Below are 7,500 nucleotides of genomic sequence, written 5' to 3' on the forward strand. Positions count from 1 at the left end.
CCTTTTTTATACATAGTTGTTTAACTATTTTTGTTTATTTATTTGTTGTGTTTAAATTTGTACATTTTTCACTGATTCTGTGGGGTGCACTAACTTTTGCAGTTGTGTATCAGGTGCATCTGCTTGCAGCTGAATTTTTCATAGTGCATCAGCATCCTTCCAACATCTGTCCAGATGCCAGCTCATCCACACAGATGTTGCCCCCGCCCCTTCTTTCCTCCGGGAGGGGCGGAGACAATCAGAGTGATTAATGAGGTCGTATCTGTGCTCATCTGTTCAGAGTCGCCTGCAGTGTGTCTCATTCTGATGAAAGCAATAGTGCTATTGACAGGCCATGTGTGAGAGACACACACACACAGTTTAGTCTCAGATCTCAGAGGTGTGTGTGTGTGTGTGTGTGTGTGTGTGTGTGTGTGTGTGTGTGTGTGTGTGTGTGTAAATGAGCTCCTGTAGCGTGCACTCGCTCCGTCTGGAATAAAGCCGGTGTGAAATGGATTGTTTTGCTTCTGAGATTCTCGGCTGCTCCTCCAGTGAGGCTCAGATTTTTTGGCCTGATGTTTTAGTTTCTGAGTTCTCTCTCTCTCTCTCTCTCTCACTCTCTCACACTCTCTCTCTCTCTCTCTCTCTCTCTCTCTCTCTCTCTCTGTGTCTCTCTCTCTCTGTCTGCCTCTCTGTCTGCCTCTCTCTCTCTCTGTCTGTCTCTCTCTCTCTCTCTCTCTCTCTCTCTCTCTCTCTCTCTCTGCCTCTGTCTGCCTCCCTCTCTCTCTCTCTCTCTGTCTCTCTCTCTCTGCCTCTCTCTGCCTGCCTCTGTCTATTTGTCTGTCTGTATCTGTGTCTCTCTCTCTCTCTCTCTCTCTCTCTCTCTCTCTCTCTGCCTGTCTGTCTGCCCCCCCACCCGCACACACACACACACACACACACACACACACACTGATGAACATTTTGAGTCTTTTCATGATCAATAACTCTAATTTTCTGGTGATGTTCAGCGTCATATTAACGAGAAATTCAGTGTAGAAGTAGTGGAGACGTTGGAGCAAACGCTCGACATAAAAATCCCAGAATGCAATGCAGCTGTACGCTAACGTGGATAACAGCGTTGACTGTGGCAGTGGCGTTAATGGTGGCGTTTGCAGCAGCGGCATTGACGGTGGTGTATGTGGCGTTATTGTGGCGTTGATGTTTGTGGCGATGACGGTGGCGGTTCAGTGGCGATGATGGTGGCGTTTGTGGTGATGGAGCTGAAGCTTTGGAAGCTGATCTGTGTGAGCAGAACGTACAGGTGAGCAGGTGAGAAAGCTGGACAGACTGAAGCACTAAAGCGCCGCTGCATCGCTGTCTTTAGGTAGAGATGAAGCGAGGGTGAAATCCTACTGCACCGCTATCAGCACGGCATTGTGGGTAATGTAGGAAACCATTCAGCAAAGTAAAAGCACACCAACGTGTCCATGAAAGATCGCGTTTTAATTATAGAGATTATTATGTAAATGGTTCAGGGTGGATTTTTTTCCTCGCTTCTGATTCAGCCGGAGCGCGCGACTGCCGGAGTTTAATCCACATTAGTCACCGCGGCCGCGTCGAATAAATATAAACGATTGTCCCTTCGCCTTCGCCTGATCCCTGACCTGTCTAAAGAGCTCCCATTAGCGCAGGTTCCATTGTGGCGTCTGCTCTAAACGAGTCCATTATCACCTGCTGCTGCTCTTTATTTATGAGCCACCGGAGCCAAGTGCCGAGTTTCTCCTGCGCTCATGACATGCCATTACTGCTGATCTATAGCCTCGCGTGTGTGTGTGTGTGTGTGTGTGTGTGTGTGTGTGTGTGTGTGTGTGTGTGACAGAAAATATGTGGTCGTTATTCTTTTTATAGTGTTGATTGATTTGACTTCCTGGAGAAAATGTCATAATAGTAAGTGCACATTTAAGACTTTTATCCAAATAGAGTTGAATTTAAAGACGTTTCATTTTGATAAATCATATAACCCTGATTTACCATGTGACTCGACTCGGGTCTTATTTTGTTTATTTTTGAGTGTTGTATACTGTCAGCAAAAAATAAGAATAAAAAAATATGCGCAGTCCATCCTCCGAGTCCACTGAGGAGTGCGGAGGAGGAGGAGGAGGAGGAGGAGGAAGGAAGGCAGAGGTGAAGTGAAGGTGAACGTATAAAGTGTGAACAATGAGGATGTGAGTGAAATGTGCTGAGGAGCTGAAAATAAGGAGAGAGATGAACAGCACCATCGTGCAGGACAGAGGTCCACTCCGGGGAAATTGATTTGAGGTAATAATGGGGGGGGGAAAAAAAAGAAAGGTGAGCAGGACGAAGGAAAATAAAAGGTGGTTGGAACATCATGGTGCAGAGAGAGAGAGAGAGAGAGAGAGAGAGAGAGAGAGAGAGAGAGAGAGAGAGAGAGAGAGAGAGAGAGAGAGAGAGAGAGAGAGAGAGAGAGAGAGAGAGAGAGAGAGAGAGAGAGAGAGAGAGAGAGAGAGAGAGTCGGGTTTCTGAGCTCAGGGTTAAAGGTTGCTCGCTGTCATTTTCAAGAACGAAAAACTCGCAGCTGCTCGAGTTAAGATCAGACCCTACACCTGCTGTTACAGGTGCAATTACAGCAGGTGAGGTGTGTGTGTGTGTGTGTGAGAGAGAGAGAGAACCATTAAAAAGAAAATATTGAAATGTGTAGACACACAATCTCACTGAAGCAATAAATGCATTTTAATATACATGAAACTACTTGAAATAGGTTTTACCTTCATTAAAAATACTGAGATCTATGAATATGCAAATCTGGCCACGCCCTCATGTCCTAATATCGTTAATAAAGTCAGAATCGGGTGTCGATCTGGACGGGACTGAAATTACGAGATGACCTCAGAGTTGGTGCTCGATGTTCGCAGAGGTGGACGGTGAAAAACGCCAATATGGCTGAAAATGATGGACGTAGGATTTACCGTAAATCTTTACGTAATAAACCGTAAATCTTCCGAATAGGGCTAAAGGAAGCGTTGCGGTGTTGGCGAGGATTATTTCAGCTCTCACTCGCCCCCTAGTGGAGCAAACTGCACTTAACATAACTCAGAAGCAGGAACTCGGAGCTCAGCATGACGTCATTTTTCAGCCTCTGTGCATTCAAGCTACAAAGTAGGGAGGAAAAACAACATGGACGCCTCCGTGTTAATCTTTTATTAGCAATGAGCTACCTGTGTTGAGCGACGTGTATATTTTCCTCAGAGTCCTGCATTTCTGAGTTAGGAATTCAGAGATAAATGGATGTTTTCTTTGGGTTTTTGGAGATTCTGAGTCACGAGCAGATACAGACAATTTTAATTTTAATTAAATTAAAATCTCAATTAAATACAGATACGAATAGGAGGCACACACTCGTAGGAGGCAGAGAACGTTTAACAGAAAGGTTCACAGGGCACCTGGTTGAGAAGATGGATTCCACGGGACGCAATAAAGTCACTTTTTATTTATTTAATTCTTTTTTTACGAAACAGCATTTCTAGTTTAATGCAAGCGTGAGCACGAAAAAAGAGAGCTCCATTTACAGCATCTTTAGTAACCGCCTGGTCAGGGTTCCAGTAGTGCGAGTTAGGCTCCTGGTTTATATTTTTATTTTTATATTTTAGGAAATAGGACCAAGCAAATTCATTAGAAAATATTACATGAAGCTGCAAAAAATAATAATATAACAAAATAATAATAAAAAAAAAACAATTCACACACCAAAGTGACCGAGCTAACATTTCTATCTGTGTGTTTTCATGGGACATAGTGGTTGGGTTCATATTTAATAATAATAACAATAATAATAATAAAAAACACATTCTGGTTTAGGCCACGCCCACGTTCAAGACGGATACAGATACAGATACAGATACGGATACAGATAGTGTCGTTGACTTGCACATCTAATGAAGCGAGAGTTTGTGTGTCAGGCTTTCACTCTGTGTGTGTGTGTGTGTGTGTGTGTGTGTGTGTGTGTGTGTGTGTGTGTGTGTAGGATCTTGTAAACACTGCACATTTGTATTTCTGTACATTTACGTCAGCAGCACCGTGTATACGACGTTCACCCCGCACTGACGGCGTTTCCGTTCCTGCTTCATGACTAATCCCTCATTCCTCCTTCATCATGGATCATTCATCAGACTGGAGCATGTTTTATTCATCATCACTCACTGTGCACTTTACTGAACACACACACACACACACACACACTGTCACACACACACACACACACACACACACACACACACACACACTGTCTCACACACTGTCTCACACACTGTCTCGCACACACACACACACACACACACACACACACACACACACACACACTGTCTCACACACTGTCTCGCACACACACACACACACACACACTGTCTCACACACACACACACACAACACCCAGGTTTAATCCCAGAATTAATATTTAAACCTCTTTTTAAGTAGAAAACGCTGCTTTGCGCTTGATTAAACTTTGATGTTCACATTTGACATTTGGATTTAGTTTCAAACCTCTTTTTTTTTGTTGTTTTTTTTTCCCCTCTTTTTTAAATTTCACTCTTATGTTTAGCTCTCTGTATTTTCCTGATATTTTTGATCGAATTGGTCTTTTTTTTTTTTTTTCTTTTTCCCCATCACATCATTCCTGTTTTTATTTCACTGAATAACTATTTTCCTCTTTCTAAACAAACTGTATTTGTTAAACGTGGTACTTCATCTCACTCACTCGCTCACACACACACACACACACACACACACACACACACACACACACACACACACACACACTGTGCCAGACTGTTAATTAACGGATTTAATGTAAAGAACCTGTTTTGTCCCAGACGAGCTCCGATCAGACTGTTTTGCCGTCTCCCTGTGGGATTAGAGTTAATCACTCAGTCTGATTCTGCAAAACACCATTTACACACACACACGCACACACACATACACACACACTCTCTCACACACACACACACACACACACACACACACACACACACACACGCAGTGACCGTGTTAGCGCAGAATACAGAGTGTGTGTGTGTTTTTTGCTCCTGTGACCTTTTTTTTTTTTTTTTTTTTTTTTCCTTCAGTAAAACACAACTGAAACACGTCGTCTTTGCTTGTGACCTAAAAATCAATAACACACTGCAGCCTGGGACACACACACACACACACACACACACACACACACATCATTATCTCTCCCCAGCTGGCTGTTATGCTGATGCAGGACATCATGATAAAAATTGCTGCTTTAATTATTTTCTTAAATTATTGATGTGTTACTGAGCTTCATTTTGCTTTTTTCCCTCTCTTTCATCTCTCTTCTTTCATCATCTGATGAAGGCCATCATGGGGTGTGTGTGTGTGTGTGTGTGTGTGTGTGTGTGTGTGTGTGTGTGTGTGTGTGTGTGTTGAAACCTATCAAGAAGCCACATAATATATTATTATTATTATTGTTATTATTATTGTAAAATTTAATTCTTTTAACATGAACCTGTGAAATCGGTGTGTGTTTCCTGCATGGTGTTAATCCTCTATCCATCACAGTTATCACTCATGACAAGATTAATTGATTGATTGATTGATTGATTGATTAATTAATTAATTGGGTGAAACAAAGTACCAAAAAAATAAATACGTAAATGTCCATATCATCTCTGGCAACCTTTACGAGCTCTACATTTGACATGAATCTGGAATGTTTTTTTTTTTTTTTTTTTGACAGTTTTGAACTCTGATATTAACTGCCCCAGCCCCAGTTAAGCCCCACCCCTCATCATAAGCCACGCCCCTTTTCCTCATCTCACATTGGTGATGTTTAGTCAATTCTTTCGTTTGAAAGATGCGCTGATGCGGCGTCCTTGCTTTCTGTCACAGTATTTTATTTATTTATTTTTTTTGTGGAATTTTTTTCACTTTTTTTTATGCAGAATGTATTTTCTGTATTTTAAAATGTAGAGAGTTTAGTAGTAGTTCAGGATTTTTTCAGTTTTTTGTTTAGTATTTTTGAATGTAGTAGTTTTTTTGTTTTAAAATGTAAAAGTATTTTAACGTGAAGTATTTCAGTGTTTGTTTTAATGTAGAGTATTTTTTGTTTTAGTTTTTAAGTGTGCAGTATTTTTCTGAATTTTTTTTAACATGGTATTTTTTTTCAGTATCTTTTCTAATGTAGAATTTTTTATTTTTTTTTTTAGTGTTTTTCATTTTCTTGAATTTTGTCGCCATGTAAAGAGATTTTGATTGAGTCCAGGAGTCTCGCAGCATTTTGTTGTTGTGATTATTTTTTAAAAATGATGCTTGCTGACATGGTGAAACCTGCAGAACGTGTGTGTGTGTGTGTGTGTGTGTGTGTGTGTGTGTGTGTGTGTGGTGAGTCATTGAGTGTGTGTGTGTGAGTCAGACTGTTTGCTGTTTTGTCGGTTGGTGCAGAGCGGATGGAGGCGTAACCACAACGGCTCACAACATCATTTATTCATAACTGATGTTCACTGATGATGTGGGTTTTTGTTTTGTTTTTTTCCTCCACGACTCGCTGCACGCACACACACACACACACACACACACACACACACACACACATCTGCACAATCTCACAGTTTTACTTCCTTTTTTGGCATGAAGAGATATTAAAATATTTTTTAAATGAATCTCCCCATGTTTCCTTCCTGTCTGATTTCAGTCAGTGATGATGTTGGAATAATCCGTGTGAAGAAGAAGAATTATTATCAGAGCAGGAAGTTTGTGTCTCAGTGACTTTATTAAAACAGGAAACATTAAAGTCGTGAGTTTCTGGAAGCTTCTCAGTGAGGAACGTTGTGTTCTTTTTTTTTTTTTTAACGCCGTGTGTTATTCAGTTTTTCCTCCCAGAAGTGATCCAGCTGTGTGTGTGTGTAACATCAGCACGGTGTGTTTTATTCTCATTAATAACGCATCTATCGGCTCAGCGGGACGCGATTAAACGCCGAAACCTTAAACAACGATTATTTGCAGTCTGTGGAAGACCTGCATGTCATTTTGTAATTTTATTTATATATTTATTTTTATTTTTAGTCTAATTTAGTAATGCTGACTTTAACATGGTCCCTAAATCTGATTAAACTCGGTTGATTGTGTGAGCAGTTTATAGAGTCGTGAATGTAAACACCGCAATCTGATTGCAATCCGATTCAGATTAAGACAATATTCTGATTTCTCAGATTCCCATTCCCGTCCCTGGAATATTCCTGATTTAATCGGAAATGTGTTGCATGTAAACTCGCAAGGAATTGTGGGTGCTAACAGATGCTCGGCGTAACAGACGCTTCCGCGACCCTTTCCGGTTCGAGGCGTGTTTTTGAAGGAGAGAAGTGATTGAATACTAATTAAAGTCGTGTGGAAAAGTAGTAATAAAACTAATAACGGAGTACGCTCGATACCCAGCGTCCTGAATCTCCCGGGAATAACGGCGGGAACGGAAAAGTGCACGTGTAGATCGGCAAACTCGCAGCG

The 7,500-nt window shown here is 41.3% G+C and overlaps 1 protein-coding gene across 1 annotated transcript in view; it reads left to right on the forward strand.

The window, feature by feature from the left end:
• Positions 1-7,500, forward strand: part of ccdc102a (coiled-coil domain containing 102A) — a 52,456-nt gene that overhangs the window by 36,889 nt on the left and 8,067 nt on the right. The gene's annotated exons all lie outside the window — the stretch shown is intronic.

Source organism: Pangasianodon hypophthalmus, chromosome 11 (assembly GCF_027358585.1).
Source record: "Pangasianodon hypophthalmus isolate fPanHyp1 chromosome 11, fPanHyp1.pri, whole genome shotgun sequence".
NCBI classification, from domain to species: domain Eukaryota; kingdom Metazoa; phylum Chordata; class Actinopteri; order Siluriformes; family Pangasiidae; genus Pangasianodon; species Pangasianodon hypophthalmus.